The sequence below is a fragment of the Tamandua tetradactyla genome, chromosome 12 (assembly GCF_023851605.1).
Source record: "Tamandua tetradactyla isolate mTamTet1 chromosome 12, mTamTet1.pri, whole genome shotgun sequence".
Classification (NCBI taxonomy): domain Eukaryota; kingdom Metazoa; phylum Chordata; class Mammalia; order Pilosa; family Myrmecophagidae; genus Tamandua; species Tamandua tetradactyla.
In genome coordinates, this window is record NC_135338.1 from 63,528,711 (window position 1) to 63,551,204 (window position 22,494).

The window sequence follows — 22,494 nt, forward strand, 5'->3', positions numbered from 1 at the left end:
TTAAAAGATAAGATGATGGAATCAAGAAATGCTTTTTCAGTAATAACTTTGAATGTTAATGGACTAAACTTACCAATTAAAAGATACAGATTGGCAGAATTGATTAAGAAACAAAATCCAGCTATATGCTGCTTACAAGAGACTCATCTTAGACACAAGGATACAAATAGATTGAAAGTGAAAGGATGGAAAAAGATCTTCCATGCAAGTTGTAACCAAAAGAAAGCAGGAGTAGCTATACTAATACCAGACAAAATAGACTTTAAATGTAAAGATATCATAAGAGACAAAGAAGGACACTATATACTAATTAAAGGGTCAATTCACCAAGAAGATATAATGATCATAAATGTTTATGCTCCCAATCAAGGAGCTCCAAAGTACATGAGACAGACATTGGCAATACCGAAGGGAGCGATAGATGTTTCAACAATAATAGTAGGAGACTTCAATACACCACTCTCCTCTGTAGATAGAACAACCATACAGAAGATCAACAAGGAAGTAGAGAAGTTAAATAACTTGATAAATGAATTAGGCCTAACAGACATATATAGGTCATTGCACCCCAAAGCAAAGGTTATACATTCTTCTCTTGTGCTTATGGATAGATCATATGCTGGGGCACAAAACAGGTCTTTAAAAATTTTAAACATTGAAATTATTCAAGGCACTTTCTCTGATTACAGTGGGATGAAGGTGAATCTTAATAACCACCAAAGAATGAGACCATTCACAAATATATGAAGATTAAATAACACACTCTTAAAGAACCAGTGGGTCAAAGAAGAAATTGCTACAGAAATCAGTAGCTACCTGGAGATGAATGAAAATGAGAATACAACTTTTCAGAACTTATGGGATGTGGCAAAGGCTGTGCTGAGAGGGAAATTTATTGCCTTAAATGCCTATATTAAAAAACAAGAAAGAGCAAAAATTGAGGGCTTAATAGCAAACCTGGAGGAACTTGAGATAGAACAGCAAACTAACCCCAAAGCTAATAGGAGAAGAGAAATAACAAGGATTAAAGCAGATATAAATGAATGGGAGAACAAAAAAAATGATAGAATCAATAAAACCAAAAGTTGATTCTTTGAGAAAATCAATGAAATTGATGGGCCACTAGCAAGATTGACAAAGAGAAAAAGAGAGAGAATGCACATAAACAAAATCAGAAATGAGAAGGGGTGCATTACCACAGACCCTGAAGAAATATAAGAGGATACTATGAACAACATAGGCCAACAAACTAGACAACTTAGATGAAATAGACAAATTCCTGGAGACACACAAACAAGCCAGACTGACTCAGGAAGAAATAGAAGATATCAAAAAACCAATCACAAGTAAAGAGATTCCATCAGTCATCAAAAATCTTCCTACAAAGAAAAGTTCAGGGCCAGGTGGCTTCACAGGGGAATTTTATCAAACATTCCAGAAAGAATTAACACCAATCCTGCCCAATCTTTTCCTCAAAATATTGAGGAGAAAGGAACTTTACCTAACTCATTTTATGAAGCTAATATCATTTTCATACCCAAACCTGGTAAAGATACTACAAGGAAGGAAAGCTACAGGCCAATCTCCCTAATGAACAGAGATGCAAAAATTCTCAATAAAACATTAACAAATCAAACCCAACAGCACATTAAAAGAATTATACGCCATGACCAAGTGGGGTTTATGCCAGGAATGTAAGGATGGTTCAACACAAGAAAATCAATTAATGTAATACAGCACATTAACAAATCAAAAGGGAAAAATCACATGATCATCTTGATTGATGCTGAAAAAGCATTTGACAAAACAAAAAATAGGTGGAAAGACATTCCTTGCTCATGGATAGGAAGGCTAAATATACTTAAGATGTCAATTCCTCCCAAATTGATCTACATATTCAACACAGTACCAATAAAAATTCCAACAACCTACTTTGAAGATTTGGAAAAACTAACTACCAAATCCATCTGGAAGGGAAAGAGACACCTAATAGCTGAAAGCATCCTAAGAAAGAAAAACGAAGTGGGAGGATTAACACTCCTTGACTTTAAAACCTATTATAAAGCCACAGTGGCCAAAACCGCATGATACTGGCACAAAGACAGAAGCATTGACCAATGGAATCAAATTGAGAGTGCAGAAACAGACCACTAAATCTATGGTCAACTGATTTTTGACAAGGCCCCTAAATCCTCTGAACTGGGACAAAATAGTCTTTTCAATAATTGGGCATGGAAGACCTGGATATCAATAGCCAAGAGAAAGAAAGAGGACACCTATCTTACACCCTACAAAAAATTAACTCAAAGTGGATCAAACACTAAATATAAGAACTAGCACCATAAAGCTTCTAGAAGAAAATATAGGGAAATATCTTCAAGCCCTAGCAATAGGAGGTAGTTTCCTAAACTTTACACACAAAGCACAAGCAACAAAAGAAAAAATAGATAAATGGGAACTCCTCAAAATCAAATGCTTCTGCACCTCAAAAGACTTTGTCAAAAAGGTGAAGAGGCAGCCAACTCAGTGGGAGAAAATATTTGGAAATCACATATCAGACACAGGTTTGATTTCCTGTGTATACAAAGAAATCATTACAACTCAACAACAAAAGAACAAACAATCCAGTTATAAAATGGGCTAAAGATATGAATAAGCATTTTTCTGAAGAGCAAATACAGAGGGTTCAAAAGCACATGAAGAGATGCTCATTCTCACTGGCTGTAAGGGAAATGCAGATCAAGACTACAATGAGATACCACATCACACCCAAAGAATGGCTGCTATTAAACCATCAGGAAACTATAAATGTTGAAGAGGATGTGAAGAAACTGGGACACTTATGCACTGCTGTTGGGAATATACAATGGTGCAGCCACTATGGAAGACTGCTTGGTAGTTCCTTAGGAAACTAAATATTGAGCTGCCCTATTGTAGCGCAAAAACCCGGAATGAGGCCACAGGCCTCCAGGAACGTTCAGCAAAGTTAGAACGGGCTGAGACTAAGGATCCATAGTTTTGGGAAGCAGATTTTATTTGCTATGGCCATAGGGCTCAGCCGAGTAGCCTCTGAAAGTCTGAGCCCTGAACAAAAGGCAACCGTAGCTTTTATAGACTCTTTGACATGTTAAAGACAAGGTAAACAATTGGCTGATTTAAGTTGAGAATGGCCCAGAGCTGAACTGTTGAGGGCCCCCCACCCCATGAATGTCCTCCCTTGCCTACATGCATCTTCACCAGTTCCTGAAGGCTAGGGGAGGGGGTTTCTATCCCAGGAAATGTGCCTTATCTCACTTGCCTGCAAGGAGAGGGGGTTTGAGGATTTTCCACAGAGAGCACAGCTGAACCAGAAAGAGGGGAGGGCCTGCCTGCTACATTTCCCCCCTTTGATGCTTACCCCGACTTTTAGGGAGGGGTTATAACATCATTTATATTTCATTTTATTTATTTGCTGCAGGTGTTGGCATGTTCCAGTCTGAGCTCGGCATGGGAAAAATGTAGCCATGCAGGGTTTAGGCCCTTGTGAAGTTGGGATGGGGTTAAGTTCTGTGTCCTCCCTCTGTTGGCCTCAAGTTTTCTCCTGATGGCCCATTTGTGACTGTGCCTGTCTTAGGTTGTTCCTCCCCTGAGGAATTTTACCCGTCTTTGGCTAACCAGCCATCTTCCGGGGCCAAGCAGGGTGGTATGAGGTGTGCAAGTGAGGGAGCAGTAACAACCCCTGAGAGGGTCTGATCTGTCTCTTTGACAACCTATGCCCCCTGGCCTCTAGGCCAAGTACCTGCTTTGGGGTTTTTTCGCCTGCTGGTGGGGCATTAGCTTTGGTTACATGCTTTTGGGAGCCCATGTTTTTTTCTTTTTCTTCGGTGAAGGCTTAGCTCATAACTTTTGGGCAAGAGATAAAGTTAGCACCAGCTTCCAGGAGGCCTTGTCAGTTTTGCCATCCTAGAGTAATGAAAACAGCATTATTGAACCTGGTGAGGTGGGATTATAGTATACTGGGGCATATTTTCAGTCAAGTACAAAATTATTTACTAGCAAGAAAAATGATAAAGGTTGTTTGCATGCAAAAGCTATACAATGCAAAAATAAGTTCCAGGAAGTAAATACTTCTAGGCTAGGATGTTAATTTCCCTTAAGCAAGTCTCTTCCATATCTCATTATGCTTTATCTGCATATCTCAGCTTCTATTGAAATTCCAGATCCTGAAAGCTCAAGTCTGCATTTCCTCATAGACTTGAGTCTGCAAGCTTTAGGTTAAACATCAACCTTTTAACTCCTACAAACAGTAACTAACTTACTTTCTACCTTAAAACCCTTTTTATAATATTAGTGTAGACACACACACTGAGCAGCAGCTAGGAAGGGGGAAGTTATCCAGGTAAGAGGGATTCCATCAAATTAGAGTAAAGTTGGTTTTCAGGAAGAACTCTAGGAGACCTATTTCCAGGAGGGCTGAAACTGCTAAATGAAACACAAATACAAAGAACAAGAAAAGACAGTTAGTCCACAGACCCGGCAGGCCAGAATGTCCATGTGTTGACTTTCTAACTTTTGGCCCTGCATAAATCAGTCAGCTTCCGGGGTGACTGAGGCAGGGCTCGGAGGCCTCCTCAGTCTTCAGCCATGCGTTGACTAGCTGCTTCTGGTGAGCTAGAACAGGGCAATGATGGTCACTCCGGCCTCAGTCACGGGCTGGTCAGCTCATCTCAGCTGTGATGGAGAAAGAAGGGTGCAGTGGTTCCCAGAAGATGGTGTATCTCAGGTGTTCAGGATCAGGGGTGCACCCCCAGGGGTGGTCTGCAGTGACCCTTTTGACCTGACAGTGGTGAACTTATAGGATGCTCCTCACAGCTTTGACAGCTGTTGGGATTACTAAAACAACATGGTAAGGATCTTTCTATTAAAACTGGAGGGAGCCCCCCCCCTTTTTAATTGGTTTTCCTCTTCAGCTTTTTACCCATACCATGTTTCCTGGTTTGACTTCAGGCGAGGGAGGGTAGATGCTAAAAAGTTTGGGTATTATTTTCAATACCTCTCCTTTTAGTTCATTTAAAACTTTTCTTAACTTTGACCATATTTTCCCCTTTACAAACTTTTGATAACTTACTATATTCATTCAGGCATTGTCCCACATTTTTCATTCTGAAACGGCCATTCATTTCATGTTCAGACAAAACTATTCTCTTTTTCCTCTCAGCAAAAAAATATCCTTCAAACTCAAGTCACCACCTCAAGCAAACATTTCATCATACACAGTTATTATCAAAATTAAATTTGTTAGAATAATGTTCAATACCCAAAACACTCCAGTTAATGCACAACTGAAATTCCAACACATAAAAATTTTTGTTGTTTGTTTGTTTTGGCTTTTCCTTTCCCTGAATTCCAGTCTCCCATGTTTTCCAGCTTTGCCATTTTATGAAGTATACCAGGGTTGATTGTTTTGTAGCCAAAGTGTCAGCAGGGCATTGCTTATTACATTTTTGTGCAACCAATGCCAGAAAGATAGAACTCTTTCCAGTTTGCTGATTAAACTTTTTAAAGAGCAGTCTATATGATGGGGTTGGTGCCAATTTTTATAAATTTCATACAATCTGCATAGTCCAACACCACTCCTTCAGCCCCCACATCAGCAATTTTGACCATCCAGATAATTAATATATGTTTTTTCTTTTCCTGACAAACCTTTTTTATTTAAAATATTTCTATTATCTGCTTTATTCTATACATTATCATCCTACTTATCAGGGTTCTAATCAGTGGCAGTGGCTAATACCATATGTACTTTTCATTTGTTTATTTTACCTTATCTTTCTTATATTTATATTAGACTATATGGGCTGTGGCCCTCTCAGCTATTGATTGATTATTAAAACAATTTCTTCAAAAACAAAATTTTGATCCTGCAGTATTTACAGTTTTTCCTGTAATTCTACCAATTCCTTTTCATAGGCTTTTCCTGTTTTATTTTATTTTCCTAACTTTTACAGGGTCCTGTGCATTTTGCTCATTCCTCTGCAAGTGAGGAATAAGGTAAATTATCCCATCCTGGGATTTCTTGTTTGTTTGTTTTTTTTACTTTGAGCTTAGAGGATCTTTTTCCCTAAAAAAATGACATTATTTCCTAATCTATGTTAAAAGCCCATGGCTTACTGTTAATTCACTTTAAGTAAACTTTGAAGAGGGCCTACTGATGTAAAAATTCCCAAATGTCTTAAAGCACCAGAAAGTATAACCCAGGGAGACAAAATATTTAAATTTAAAACAATTCTGCATACAAAAAGACAAGAAAACAGCAACTTTCAATTTACCAAGTATGGTCCTAATAAAGCATCGCAATATTTAGAAGAACATACTCCACAGTTTCTGCATAAATTTTTAAAGCTTGTTTCATTGACCTCTACTACTATGAAGCCATGCTGAAATGCAAATCCTGCTCTCAGTGCCAATTTTGTGCATAAAAGACAACGTGATATTTGGGGCTGTTTAATTTATAGGTTCGGATTTGCAGACAACACTGACTTCAGTTTCATAAAAATAGATTTTGTCAGGAAAGTAAGTAAAGAAAATAATTAAAAGATAGCACCTAAAAGTCTTCAAAAATAGAGCATAGTTCACATCACCAGGTAAGATGGCATTACCACCTGAAGAGAGAAGTACTGGAGAATTTCAGAAGCAGTATTATAACTCTCAGTAAAAATCCATAGCAATTTTGTGGACAGCATTCAGAGTCTCCTTAGTTAAGATACATAGTAAAGCATGAGATTTTGATGAAGTGCTGTCCTTCTCTCATAAGATTTTTTTTTTCTTTTTCCTCTTTTTATGATAACTTCACATAGTAGTGGCCAAATTCCAATTAGCTTATGTGACTAGGCCCAGTTTGGTCCTCTGGGAACTGGCTAGGGACCAAGAGGAGCTTCCTGTGACCTAGATATTTTTATTAAAGTACACCTCCTTCTGAGAGGATAGCCAGTCCTCCCAGCTAGAGTGCACATTTTAACTGTTTTGTTTGTTTTATCAAGGTTCAACATTAATTGTACAGAACAGATTCTTTTTATGAAATCAATTTTAAAACTTTTACATAGATGTTTTCCTTTACTCTGAAATGTGTAAGATTTAACTTATAAGACAGAGTGATGATAAGCTGTAATACTAGAAAATTTCTTCTTTTTATTCTTCCTAAAAAGTGGTCCATCCACTTTAATTCATTCAGTTTCCTAACTCAGTCAGGGGTCAGCTTGATTCCCCAGTCATTAGTGAAAGCCTTTTTTTAAAATTAGAAATCATGCATTTCAACTGTGTCTTACTGACTTCACCTCTCACATCTGCTGCACCAATGATTAGTGGAAGGGCTTGAGACAAATAGCAAAGGGTTTTGAATAAACTGTCACTTCCTTCAGTTCGGCTGCTCCCCCCAGGGTTGCTCACCCTGAGCCATATGAGGATTGCCACAAACTTGCAGAATCTGAACTCACTCATGGCCTGGTGCACAGCCCAGGACTTCCTTTCATTCACACAATTCCACACACACATTCCAACACCCCCCCTGCACCGCCCTTTCCAGAACCGAACCTGAAGACTTCCATTTCCCCTGGTCCTCAGTACTCGGACCTGTAGACCGGTACTCGGGTAGTCTGGGAGGTGATCAGGCTCCCCTTGCACTCAGGCCCCCCTGGCCTTTTATGAGTGGGCTGAAACTGATGCACCTGGGTGCTTACCAGACAGACAGGTGGTGCTCCCAGAAACCTGGTTCTAGAAACTGTCCTGGATCCATTGCCGCTCTGGTGGTGACAGGTGCCCCATCCAGGGAGTTCAGGAATCCGAGAGATGGGGAAATGCCCCACTGCCGGCACTGGATTCTGTCTGGTCTCCAGTCAGGGTGCCGCCACCACTGTGGGCGAGGGAGGTGACAGTATACCTGCCTCATATCCCAGATGAGCCCCCAGAAATGTAGCGCAAAACGTTCTGCGAAGTTAGAACAGGCTGAGACTAAGGATCTGTAGTTTCGGGAAGCAGGTTTTATTTGCTACGGCCATAGGACTCAGCCGAGTAGCCTCTGAAAGTCTGAGCCCTGAACAAAAGGCAACCTTAGCTTTTATAGACTCTTTGACATGTTAAAGACAAGGTAAACAATTGGCTGATTTAAGTTGAGAATGGCCCAGAGCTGAACTGTTGAGGGCCCCCCACCCCAGGAATGTCTTCCTTTGCCTATGTGCATCTTCACCAGTTCCTGAAGGCTAGGAGAGGGGGTTTCTATCCCAGGAAATGTGCCTTATCTTGCTTGCCTGCAAGGAGAGGGGGTTTGAGGATTTTCCACAGAGAGCACAGTTGAACCAGAAAGAGGGGAGGGCCTGCCTGCTATGCTATGACCCAGCAATAGCACTACTTGGTTTACACCCAGAAGAGCTGAAAGCAACGACACAGACAGACATTTTCACACTGATGTTCATAAAAGCATTATTCATAATCGCCCAAAGATGGAAACAAACCAAATGCTCATCAACAGACAAGTGGATCAACAAAATGTGGTATATACATACAATGGAATATTATGCAACTGTAAGACAACATGACGTCTTGAAGCACATGATAAGATACATGAGCCTTGAGGACATAATGCTGAGCGAAATTAGCCAGACACAAAAGGACAGGTACTGTATGATTCCACCTTTTTTTTTTACATTTTTTATTTATTAATTTTTTATTTTTTTAAAACTATAACAACAAACACAAACAACTTAACATATGATCATTCCATTCTACATATATAATCAGTAATTCTCAATATCATCACATAGTTGCATATTCATCATCATGATCATTTCTTAGAACATTTGCATCAATTCAGAAAAAGAAATAAAAAGAAAACAGAAAAAAGTTCTTATATACTATACCCCTTCCCCTCCCTTTCATTTATCACTAGCATTTCAATCTAATAAATTTATTTTAACATTTGTCCCCCTTATTATTTATTTTTATTTTGTATGTTCTACTTGTCTGTCAATAAGGTAAATAAAAGAAGCATCAGACACAAGGTTTTCAAAATCATACAGTCACATTGTGAAAGCTTTATCATTATACAATCATCTTCAAGAAACATGGCTACTGGAACACAGCTCTACATTTTCAGGCAGTTCCCTCCAGCCTCTTCACTACTCTTAACTAAACAGATGATATCTATTTAATGCATAAAAATAACCTCCAGGATAACCCCTCGACTCTGTTTGAAGTCTCTCAGCCATCGACACTTTATTTTCTCTCATTTTGCTCTTCCCCCTATTGGTCAAGAAGATTTTCTCAATCCATTGATGCTGAGTCTTAGCTCATTCTAGGATTTCTGTCCCATTGCCAGGAAGGTCCACACCCCTGGGAGTCATGCCCCATGTAGAAAGTGGGAGGGCTTGTTGTGTTGGCTGGGAGAGAGCGGCCACATCTGAGCAACAAAAGAGGTTCTCTTGGGGGTGACTCTTAGGCCTAATTTTAAGTAGGCTTAATCTATCCTTTGCAGGGTTAAGTTTCATATGAATAAACCCCAGAATTGTGGCCTCAGCCTATTGCTTTGGTTGTCCCCATGATTCCACTTTTTTGACCACCATAAAGATTTAATCAGAGACTTATAATACAGAATATAAGGAACTTAGAGATACATAGAAGCTAGAGATGGGTGAACTGTTAGCAAATGAGATTGAACTCCAATGTAAGGGAATAGATAGGAGTGAAAGTGAATCTCTAGTGGGTCCTCAAGTAATATTACATATTGTCATGGTTAGGGACAGGTGTCAACTTGGCCAAGTTGTGGTACCTGTTCATCTGATTGGGCAAGTGCTGGCCTGTCTGTTGCAATGAGGACATTTCATAGGATTAGGTCATGATCACGTCAGCTACATCCACAGCTGATTCCATTTGTAATCAGCCAAAGGGGAGTGTCTTCTGCAATTAGTGATGCTAAATCCAATCATGGGAAGCCTTTTAAGGAGGACTCAGAGGAGACAGGTTGCATTCCTGCTTTGGCTGGTGAGCCTCTCCTGTGGAGTTCATCCAGGCCATCCATTGGAGTCGTCGGCTTCGCAGCCTGCCCTGTGGATTTTGGACTCTGCATTCCTACGGTCACGTGAGACACTTTCATAAATTTTATATTTGCAAGTGTTCCCTGTTGATTCTGTTTCTCTAGAGAACCCTAACTAATACATCTTGGTACCGGGAGTGGTTCTTAAGGAACAGAATCTTAAAAATGGGTTTTTATGAATGGTTTTCTACTCTGACTGGGCTCAGAGACACTAAGGACTCTGATTCCCGTAATCAGAATGACACTCCCAATCCATGGACTGAGTTGGCAAAGGAGATAGTCAAAATAACATCATTCGATTCTCCTAATGCTTCGTTTGTACGAAGCCAGACTCTGGGGGATAATGTTTTTGACACCTTTACAGAGTTTTGTAGAAATAAGAGTTATAGAGATGTTGGTTGGTTGTTGTTAGATACACTGTCTACATTAAAGGGTGAAAGGGATGGGCTTAAGGCTTCAAACAAGAAGCTTAAGTGCCGTCTGAAAGACGTAGAGGTTTCTATGAGTATCCTGAAGGAAAATTTTATTTCCTGTAGCCGTAGACTTGAGACCTCTGAAAATCAGACTCAGAATCTTATTGTTAGAGTAGCAACTTTACAACATAAACTGAAATCTCAGTCTTGCATGGTGTCTGCCATTAAAGTGAGGGCATTGATTGGAAAGGAGTGGGACCCTGAAAAATGGGATGGTGACATATGGATTGATAATGATGTTGGGGGTGAGGTTGAAACCCTAGACCATGCTGAGCCTTCTTTAGATAACCCTGTAATAGTCTGCCCTGAGGACATAGCCGCCCCACCTCCAGCCTGCCTTGAGGAATTGGCCACCCAACCTCCTCCTGAAGGGATTAGCCCTAGAGTTATTAATCCTGTTTCACCAGATGAAACTGCAAATGAAAGCCCTGAAGCAAATGGCTTGGAAGATATTTCTAATTCTTTTCATGACCCACCCCCACCACCCCTCATTTCTTCTAGACCTGTAACTAGACTAAAGTCCCAACAGGCCCCTAAAGGTGAGGTACAAAGTATCACACATGAGGAGGTACGTTATACTCCAAAAGAACTGTGTGAGTTTTCCAATTTATATAGACAGAAATCAGGGGAATATGTGTGGCAATGGATTTTAAGAGTGTGGGATAATGGTGGGAGGAATATAAGGCTGGATCAGGCTGAATTTATTGATATGGGCCCACTAAGCAGAGATTCTGCATTCAATGTTATAGCTCGAGCAGTTAGAAAAGGTGTTAACAGCTTGTTTGGGTGGTTGGTTGAAACATGGATCAAAAGGTGGCCAACATTACCTGAGGTTGAAATGCCAGAACTGCCCTGGTATAATGTAGATGAGGGGATCCAGAGGCTTAGAGAGATTGGGATGTTAGAGTGGATTTATCATGCAAAGCCTGCTCTTACACCCCAGGAATGTCCAGAGGATGCACCTTTTACCAGAACAGTGAGAAATAAATTTGTGAGACTAGCACCATCATCCCTCAAGAGCTCTGTGGTTGCACTTCTCTGTAGGTCAGATATTACTGTAGGAACTGCTGTCACTGAGCTGGAATCCTTAAACACAATGGGGATGACAGGATCCCGAGTTGGCAGAAGCCAGGTGGCAGCACTTAATCACCAAAGACAGGGTAGACGTGGGTATTATAATAGACAACAAACTCAAAGGAGGCATCAAAATTATATGACATGCAGAGATTTGTGGCATTGGCTAGTAAATCATGGGGTGCCTAGAAATACAATAGAAGGGCAGTCTACAAAATTCTTGTTGGAGCTGTATAAACAAAAGAGTTCTAGGTCAAGGGAACAGAAGTCTAACCTGAATTACGAAAACACAGAGTCACGGCCCCTTAACCAATTTCCAGACTTGAAACAGTTTACAGACCCTGAGCCCCTTGAATGAAGGGGAGGCCAGGTCCCTATGGGGGAGAAACCTGTTACACTGCCACAAATTTATACTGTTAACATTCCTCTAAGTCTTCCCCAAGGAGACCGACGGCCTTTTACCAGGGTAACTGTGCATTGGGGAAAAGGAAATGATCAGATATTTTGGGGATTATTAGACACTGGTTCAGAGGTGACATTAATTCCAGGGGACCCAAAACGTCACTCTGGACCACCAGTCAGAGTGGGGGCTTATGGAGGCCAGGTGATCAATGGAGTTTTAGCTCAGGTCCGTCTCACAGTGGGTCCAGTGGGCCCCCGAACCCATCCTGTAGTTATTTCCCCAGTTCCAGAATGTATAATTGGCATAGACGTACTGAGCAACTGGCAGAATCCCCACGTTGGTTCTCTAACTCGTGCAGTGAGGGCTATTATGGTGGGAAAGGCCAAGTGGAAGCCACTAGAACTGCCCCTACCAAGCAAAATAGTAAATCAAAAGCAATACCGTATTCCTGGAGGGATTGCAGAGATTACTGCCACTCTTAAGGACTTGAAAGATGCGGGGGTGGTGATTCCCACCACATCCCCTTTCAACTCTCCTATTTGGCCTGTGCAGAAAATAGATGGGTCTTGGAGAATGACAGTGGATTATCGTAAACTCAACCAGGTGGTAACTCTAATTGCAGCTGCTGTTCCAGATGTAGTATCATTGCTTAAGCAAATCAATACATCCCCTGGTACCTGGTATGCAGCTATTGATCTGGCAAATGCTTTTTTCTCAATAGCTATTAGTAAGGACCACCAGAAGCAGTTTGCTTTCAGCTGGCAAGGTCAGCAATATACTTTCACTGTCCTACCTCAGGGGTATATCAACTCTCCAGCCCTATGTCACAATCTTGTTCGCAGAGACCTTGATCGTTTCTCCCTCCCACAAGACATCACACTGGTCCATTATATTGATGATATCATGTTGATTGGACCTAGTGAGCAAGAAGTAGCAACTACTCTAGATTTATTGGTAAGGCATTTGCGTGTCAGAGGATGGGAGATAAATCCAACAAAAATACAGGGGCCTTCCACCTCAGTAAAATTTTTAGGTGTCCAGTGGTGTGGGGCATGTCGAGATATCCCTTCTAAGGTGAAGGATAAATTGCTGCATCTGGCCCCTCCCACATCCAAAAAAGAGGCACAACGCCTAGTTGGCCTTTTTGGATTTTGGCAACAACATATTCCTCATTTGGGTGTGCTACTCCAGCCCATTTATCGAGTGACCAGAAAAGCTGCTAATTTTGAGTGGGGACCTGAACAAGAGGAGGCTCTGCGACAGGTCCAGGCTGCTGTGCAAGCTGCTCTGCCACTTGGGCCATATGATCCAGCAGATCCAGTGGTGCTGGAAGTGTCAGTGGCAAATAGAGATGCTGTCTGGAGCCTTTGGCAGGCCCCTATAGGAGAATCACAACGCAGACCCTTAGGATTTTGGAGCAAAGCCTTACCATCTGCTGCAGATAACTACTCTCCTTTTGAGAAACAGCTTTTGGCCTGCTACTGGGCCTTAGTAGAGACTGAACGCTTAACCATGGGCCACCAAGTTACCATGAGACCTGAGTTGCCTATCATGAGTTGGGTGTTGTCTGACCCACCAAGCCATAAAGTTGGGCGTGCACAGCAGCACTCTATTGTAAAGTGGAAATGGTATATACGAGATAGAGCCAGAGCAGGTCCTGAAGGCACAAGTAAGTTACATGAAGAAGTGGCACAAATGCCCATGGTTTCCTCTCCTGCTGCCACATTACCTTCTCTTTCCCAGACCAGAGCTATGGCCTCTTGGGGTGTTCCTTACAGTGAATTGACTGAGGAAGAGAAAACTCGGGCCTGGTTTACAGATGGTTCAGCACGATATGCAGGTACCACCCGAAAGTGGACAGCTGCAGCATTACAACCCCTTTCTGGGGTGTCCTTGAAGGACAGTGGTGAGGGGAAATCCTCCCAGTGGGCAGAACTTCGAGCAGTGCACCTGGTTGTTCATTTTGCTTGGAAGGAAAACTGGCCAGAGGTGCGTTTGTATACTGACTCATGGGCTGTTGCTAATGGTTTGACTGGATGGTCAGGGACTTGGAAAGACCATAATTGGAAAATTGGTGACAAAGAGGTTTGGGGAAGAAGTATGTGGATAGACCTTTCTGAGTGGGCTAAAAACATGAAGATATTTGTGTCCCATGTGAATGCACACCAGAGGGTGACTTCAGCAGAGGAAGATTTTAATAATCAAGTGGATAAGATGACCCGTTCTATGGATACCAGTCAGCCCCTTTCCCCAGCAACTCCTGTTATTGCCCAATGGGCTCATGAACAAAGTGGTCATGGTGGTAGGGATGGAGGTTATGCATGGGCTCAGCAACATGGGCTTCCACTCACCAAGGCTGACCTGGCTACAGCCACTGCTGAGTGCCCAATCTGCCAGCAGCAGAGACCCACACTCAGCCCCCGATATGGCACCATTCCCCGAGGTGACCAGCCAGTTACATGGTGGCAGGTTGATTACATTGGACCACTCCCTTCATGGAAGGGGCAGCGATTTGTTCTAACTGGAATAGACACATACTCTGGATATGGGTTTGCTTTCCCTGCACGCAATGCTTCTGCCAAAACTACTATCCGTGGGCTTACAGAATGCCTTATCCATCGTCATGGTATTCCACATAGCATTGCTTCGGATCAAGGAACACACTTCACAGCAAATGAAGTGCGGGAATGGGCACATGCTCATGGAATTCTCTGGTCTTACCATGTTCCCCATCAACCAGAAGCAGCTGGATTGATAGAACGGTGGAATGGCCTTTTGAAAACTCAATTATGGTGCCAACTAGGTGGCAAAAACTTGAAAGGCTGGGGTAATGTTCTCCAGGAAGCTGTGTATGCTCTGAATCAGCGTCTGCTGTATGGTGCTGTTTCTCCCATAGCCAGGATCCATGGGTCCAGGAACCAAGGGGTGGAAATGGGTGTGGTGCCACTCACTATTACTCCTAGTGATCCACTAGGAAAATTTTTGCTTCCTGTCCCTGCTACCCTGAGTTCTGCTGGTCTACAGGTTTTAGTTCCAAAACAGGGTGTGCTTTCTCCAGGAGAAACAACAGTGATACCACTGAACTGGAAGTTAAGATTGCCACCTGGCCACTTTGGGCTACTTATGCCTCTGGATCAACACACCAAGAAGGGGATTACATTATTGTCTGGGGTAATTGACCCTGACTATCAGAAGGAAGTAGGACTGCAGCTACATAATGGAGGTAAAGAAGAGTTTTCTTGGAATATAGGAGATCCCCTGGGGCGTCTATTAGTACTGCCATGCCCTGTGATTAAAATCAATGGAAAACTGCAACAACACAATCCAGGCAGGACCACTAATGGCTCTGAGACTTCAGGAATGAAGGTTTGGGTCACCCCACCAGGCAAAGAACCACGGCCAGCTGAAGTGCTTGCTGAGGGGAAAGGGAACATGGAATGGGTAGTGGAAGAAGGTAGTGATAAATATGAACTTCGACCACGTGATCAGTTACAGAAATGAGGACTGTAATGCTGTTTTGTTTGTGTTATACTATTTAAGTTGTAAGATATCAAGTTTAAGAATGAATGTTGCCCAAGGATTTGCACCCTATTCTGGAGAGATTTAATGTGTTTCCAGTTACATGCTGGACAGTTGAGTATTGTCAGGTAAAAGAAAAAATGTGTGCTTATTTGTTTTCATTTGGAAATTAAGTATGGTCTAAGGTGATATATATATATAGGTGCCAAGTTGACAAGGGGTGGACTGTCATGGTTAGGGACAGGTGTCAACTTGGCCAAGTTGTGGTACCTGTTCATCTGATTGGGCAAGTGCTGGCCTGTCTGTTGCAATGAGGACATTTCATAGGATTAGGTCATGATCACGTCAGCTACATCCACAGCTGATTCCATTTGTAATCAGCCAAAGGGGAGTGTCTTCTGCAATTAGTGATGCTAAATCCAATCATGGGAAGCCTTTTAAGGAGGACTCAGAGGAGACAGGTTGCATTCCTGCTTTGGCTGGTGAGCCTCTTCTGTGGAGTTCATCCAGGCCATCCATTGGAGTCGTCGGCTTCGCAGCCTGCCCTGTGGATTTTGGACTCTGCATTCCTACGGTCACGTGAGACACTTTCATAAATTTTATATTTGCAAGTGTTCCCTGTTGATTCTGTTTCTCTATTAGAACCCTAACTAATACACATATGGAAGATGAACAAGATTGAAAGGGTTGTATAGATCTACATGTCCCATTGACTCACACTAGAAATATGAATCATTCTTATAAGAATGACTTCAAAGATATGATTCTTGTATAAAGATTGTTGAAGTACAAAGTACAGGGGGAAAACTGCTATTGCATGCTATGAGCTACGTTCAAAAGGAAACCATCAGCACTACCACAGCAACAGCAGAGGTAAATAATGGGAGAGGGACAAGAGTTCAGAGGAGGTTTAGATTTCCAATTTGGTAAAGGTGTGTTTATTTTTCTGTCTCTTGGGAACAATGAAATTATCTAAAATTGAGAGTGTTGATGGACAGTGGACTTTGAGCCCTCTACATGATGCCCGATGAATGCAGGTGGCTGAAGGATGCAGTGATGGAGAAGTAGATTGGCAAATGATGGTGTATACTTATGAATGAAGGCTGTGCTGCTACAAAAAGGAACAATGTCGTGAGGCATACAACAATGTGAATGAACATGTGGGACATTTGGTGAGACAAAATAATTCAGAAACAAAAAACAACAATGGTATGGTCACCTTTAGAAAATGCTTATAAGAAAACAGGGGCCTAGATTGTAAGCTTTTAGAGCAGACACATTAAGTCCAGAGTGGTGATTATTATTTCTGGATTTTGACAGGCTGTTATATATATATAACCTGATATTTAGAGATAAGAAAGAAGCTGAACAGGTTGGGGTTAAAGTAATTCAGAACATAGGGGTAAGGAAGAAAGTGTCTATATTTTAGAACCACACACACTCTTTGAGACCAATGGAAGATAGGTTTATTTGATCTGGAACTGAAATTTTCTGTAGTGCATAATCTAATTCAACCTATTTGTATAGCTCATTTGAACAACTGAAACACGGGGAGCTCGGAATGAGAAAGAGTCCTTTAATCCTGTATAGATTATTGTAATGCCTGGACACATTCTAGAGTATATTAACCAGATAATAAAAAAGTATGGCAAAGTCTCTGGGGGGGTGGAGAAAGACTATGGAACTATTAAACCTTACCATCAGGGAATCCCCTGATACTGTGTCAAACTTTAGGGACACCCAAATCAATAGGCCATGCCCTCGATCATGAGGCTTACTCTTGTAAAGCTTATGTAGGTAGCAGAAAAGCTTAGACTACCTATAGGTATGCCTAAGAGTTACTTCTGGAGGACCTCTGTTTTTGCTCAGATGTGCCCTCAGTCTCTCTAAGCCCAGCTCTGCAAGTGAAGTCATTGCCCTCCCCTCTACATGGGACATGATATCTGGGGGTGAAGTTCTCCCTGGTGACATGGGAGAGGACTCTCAGGGATAAATCCAGACCTGGCACCATGGTATCAACAATTACATCTTGACCAAAAGGGGGAAAAGAAGTATAATTAATAAAGTATCAGTAGCAGAGAGAGTTCAAATAGAGCCGAGAGGCTACTCTGGAGGTTGCCCTTACACAAGCTTCAGGTAGACCTTGCTACCTATCATAACCTGCCAACCCCAAACCAGGACCATTCCAGCCAATCCTAAAGAACACCTAGGGCAATTTATAAGATTCCACAAAGGTTCCAGGCACTAGAATAACTTTCCAGAAACCTACAGCTTCCAGATGGGTCCAGATAAGTCCTGAAGCCTAGCTAAGCCTCTCCAGAACATCAGATAGGTCCATCTCCCTACTTCATATTAGTGACAGACCCTTCCAATATCAAAAATTTAGAATTACCATAGCCCAAACAACCCCAATGAGAGGTATAGAAAGATCAAAGGTGATGATGGAATTATACATAAAAGATAGGACCTAAAAAATGAATATGAATGGTGAATCATTAAATTGATATCTCTTTTAGTCTCCAGCATTTTAGAGCAACTAGAAGTAAAAACCTAAAACCATGAAATTGGTAAAAAAAAAAAAGAAAGGTATTACTGTCACCAAAAAAAAAAAAAAAGAAGTTACTGTTACCTATAGTCCATAGCCTGTAGTAGGTGTGTTTTTCCCATACATCTATTATTAACTCCCTGTAACAGTGTCGTACATTTGGTCTAGTCTGTGAGAGAACTTGTTTGTATCTGTGCTGTCACAGTGTAGACCAGTCTCCTCACGATGAGGTTGGTGGCTGGAGAGCTGCTGGGGCTCTGGCATGCTGGGCAGTCTAGAGTTCTTGGTTCAGGGGGAAATGAGGGGAACAAAAATCCTCCTGGAAAAACGTGCTTTGGAGCTGTGTGTTCCCCAGAAAAATAGGGTCTGAAACTTAATCCATTCCCAGGGATATGAACCACGGTAAGTGGGACATTTTGAGGAAGCTACTCCTGTTAAGGTGTGGCCCAGCCCAGTCAGGGTGAGTCCTAAGCCTATTACTGGTATCCTTATAAGAGAATGAAATTCAGACAGAGTTAGAGAAAGCCATGGGAAACAGCCAGAAACTGAATCTCGACAGAACCCGGAAGAGAAGGGAGAGGCCAGGAGCGGCCACCATGTGCCTTCCCCTGAGACTTGGGAGCCTAGGATCGAGGAGGTCCACAGCCAGCCCCAGAATGCTAGTCCTCCAGAGGAAAGCATCACCTTGATGACACCTTGATTTGGACTTTCTTTTAGCCTCAAAACTATCCATCAGTAAATTCCCCTTGTTTAAGCTCACCCATCGTACAGACTTGCTTGAGTAGGCAAAGAAACTACAACAGAAGACATCCAACTGGGGCCTGACAGGCTGCCTCTCTGTAAGTGCAGAGAACAGATTTTTCTCCAGCCTCAGACTGGTGTTGGTCTCCTGAGCAGCAAAGGGGTGGTTAACTTGATTTTAGGGACCGGTTTGTATGAAGACATGGCTCTTCATTCATTGGAACCATGTGAGGGCATGGCTGAGAGTGTGTGTGCATGTGTGTGCATGCTTGTGTGTTTGTAGACCTCGATAAGCTAAGGGCTTCAGTGATGTGAGCCTCTGTAGGTCACAAACTTCTCCTATACTCTGTTCTGAAGGACCCTGGAGGCAAAAACCTGGGTTCGTGTATAGGCCCTGTTTCTTGCCTTAGGGGCAATTCTCACCAGTCAGATTGGAATCCTGGTCATTTCCCATTTGTATGTTCAGCCTTCTGAGACTGAAGGATGAACCTCAAAGCATCCATCACATCAACAATTCCAAGTCAGCCCCCCACCCAGGGAGCATATCCTCAACCAGGCCTTTTTCCCCATGACCCTCTAGTGTAACCTGGGGGTAACTCCAGGAAGCAGATTTTAGGATTCCAGGACAACTTGGTCCACTCCCTGCAACAACAGGTCCAGGTGACTGGTTTCTCTGGGGGGCCACCAGCCTGGGCAGGCAAACTACAATGCCAGGGACAAGCCACCACACAACCAGTACTTGGCAACTGGCAGCTCCCCTAATTTTTACTCCCACTTCCAACTTAGGCCCAATCAGAGAAAGCCAAACATGTTCCCTAGCCAACACCATGGGCTGCCATGCATCAGGCAGGCTGCCTGCAACATCCCTGATCAGGGCTGGCCCGAAGCCCCCTCTCCCATCCTAATGCTGCCCTCTGCCTGCCCTTGGGTCTCTGCTGAGCACAAGTGATGGCAGCTGAGGCTCTTGCTCTAAGGACTAGGAGAGGAAGGACTGGCCTCTGTTCTGGAGCCTGAGGAAGGATTTCTGCCAGGGAAAGGGCTGGCTCTTGGAACAGCCAATGGCCATGGGTCATGCCTTGTGGAAAATTGTGGCATGTGCATGGGCCCAGACAGCTGGTTGCCAGGGCCCCATGGAGGAGAGTATGGGGTGTGAGGGGCCCCAGGCTGGGTGGGGCCTGGGCAAAGGTGGCCCCTAGAGGAGTGGGGCTTTTCCCACATCCCAAGGAACCACTGGCAGTAGAGGGCTGGGTGCACAAAGCCTGGCTTGGCACACTCAATTGCTGTAGGGCCTGCTTCTGCCATAGCCTCAGCAAATGGAGTGCTCTATTTTCACAGGGTCTTGGGTTCCAGTGGCAGTGGGGAGGAAGCCCAGGAGGAGATAGGACCTGCAGGATGGGCAGGGTTGCCGCCCTGTCTGGTGGATGGCTGCTGCAGCTGACTGCCCAGCGCTTGCCCCCCACCCTTTGTTCTTTGGAGCATGCCCTTCACTTGGTGGTACCAAAGCCAAGCCCATCCCTGTGCCTCCTATAGTTTGGCTCTGGGAGTCAATAATACCCTTTTATTTCAGCTATTGAGAGTCAGGTTGCTGTCATTTACAACCAAGGAGTTCTAAGGTCACAGCGCATAAGCATCTGTCAGCATTCCCAGAAATTTCTTCTCGGTAGGGTGGGTGTGGGAACCTCAAAAGAAGAACAAATTTCCTTTCTGCTCAACGTGTCTTACAAATTGAAGTGATGGGCTGTTACTTGCTAGTGCAGCAGGACCCCTTGGTGGGATTAGTGAGGAACCTAAGAAATAAACATTAAATGCTGCTCACACTCACACTCATTTCCCATGGCCATCTCCCTGACACCTCCCATGTGAAGGGTGAAGGCCTAGCACTTCCTAGCCTCACTGCTGGCCAGTGAGACAGAAGCTGAAGTCTGCTGCTGGTGTGTGTGTGGGGGGGGGGGAGGGTGCAGGGTGCGGAGTGGGGTGCTTTAACAATTTGTTATAAGTTGCCTCAAATACATTTGGGGAGTTGGTGGTGGTATAAAAATAAATAATGAAAAAATCAAACACTGGAGTTCTTTTAATTGTAGAAATTTCTAGTTTCTTTTCTCCTTGGATAAAAATAAATGTAAGAAAATATTTTGGGTGCTGCAAAAATAATTTGTGTGGTAGATGAAGGGGCAGACAGCAGGCATCTAATGCCTCATGTTCCTTCTAAGAGGCAAGCAGAGGTCAAGTTCCCAAGGTGCTGGAGACACATGGCAGGGCCACTGCTGTGGTGGGGAGACAGACAGACACGGGAAGGGGTCACTGTATTCCCTGACAAAAGTGCAAAGATGAAAATAGGCCCAAGGTGTTAAGGGAGCACAGGGCTCCCGAAGGCAAATGACACCCATGGGTCCTAAAAGAAGAGCCTGAGCCAGGGGGAAGGCAGGGCCTTCCCACAGGAGGGGACCGCAGGACAAAGGTGCAAAGGTGAAAAATCTGGTGGGGGCAGCAGCTGCCAGGGCACAAGCTGGGAGGCAGGAGCTGAGAGAGGAAAGGGTTGGCAAGCAAAGGGCACAGGGGACGGGTGAGCTGGTCAGGACATTCTAAGATTTGTGTTCTCGGAGGATCTCATCAGTGGCTGGGTGGAGTTTGGATGGAAGGGTCACCAGCCTGGACACAGGGAGACAATTAGAGAGCTGCAGCATGAGCCAGGCAGAGAAGGCATGAGTTCCCTGCAGAGGCCCAGTGGTGCGGACTCCATCTCACCCGTGTGTACATCACATTGGGGAGCCTGCCCACAGCCCCCCTGCAGATGATTCCAGACCTCTGAAAGCCTTGGCCCACAAACCTAGCCATTTGCTCTTGCACGTTTTTGCCCTTTTCTCAGCAATGCATGTCAAAGTCCACTTCTGCTGACAGCATTTCATTAGCTTCTGACTGTCAGTGTGCAGGAAATGCTACCGTTTAATCAGGCATCTTGTTTTCTGCCAGCTAATACCGAGTAGGGAGCTCCTTCAAAAAGAAATCCTGAGTCTACCGTCATGAATAGTCAAGCTGGAGATGAAAAAAAAGGGGTAGTGTATGAGCCCGCACTCCCTGGTGAGCTGGTTTTTTGAGAGGATGGACATAATATAGAAGGAAAACAACCAAAGATGGGGCCTGGAGTGACAGTCCTGACAAATACGGTCCAGAGGACCATGCTGTGGTTTGCCAGAAACTGCTAGAAAAACAGAAGTTCTTTAAAGTCACTGTTAGAGCAAGGAGAATGAAGAAGGATAGACCCTGGGGAGGAGAAGACAGAGGGCTCAGTGTCTTGAGAGGAGGCAGAAGGACTCACCTGGAGAAGAGCTGCTCCCTTCTTCTCGATGTCCAGCTCAACTCTTCCATGGTCTGGAGAGATGGGGTGAGGGACCATCACCACCCCATACCCTCATGTCTCCGTTAGTAGGACTTCAGCTTTCAGAACTGCCAGGAATTCTCAACCTCTCGGGGGCCTGTGTTCGTCTGTGCCTCCAAGAATAAGTTCCACAAACAGGTGTCTCAACACACAATCCTGACACAAGGGCAGTGTCAGGTGTCAGCGGGACCTTGCTCCTTTGAAAGAGTCTAGACTCCTTCCTGGCCTTCTCCCACTTCGGGTGGCCCCAGCCAGTCCTTGGCTTGGGGCCTCATGAAGCCACGTCTCTCTCCTCAG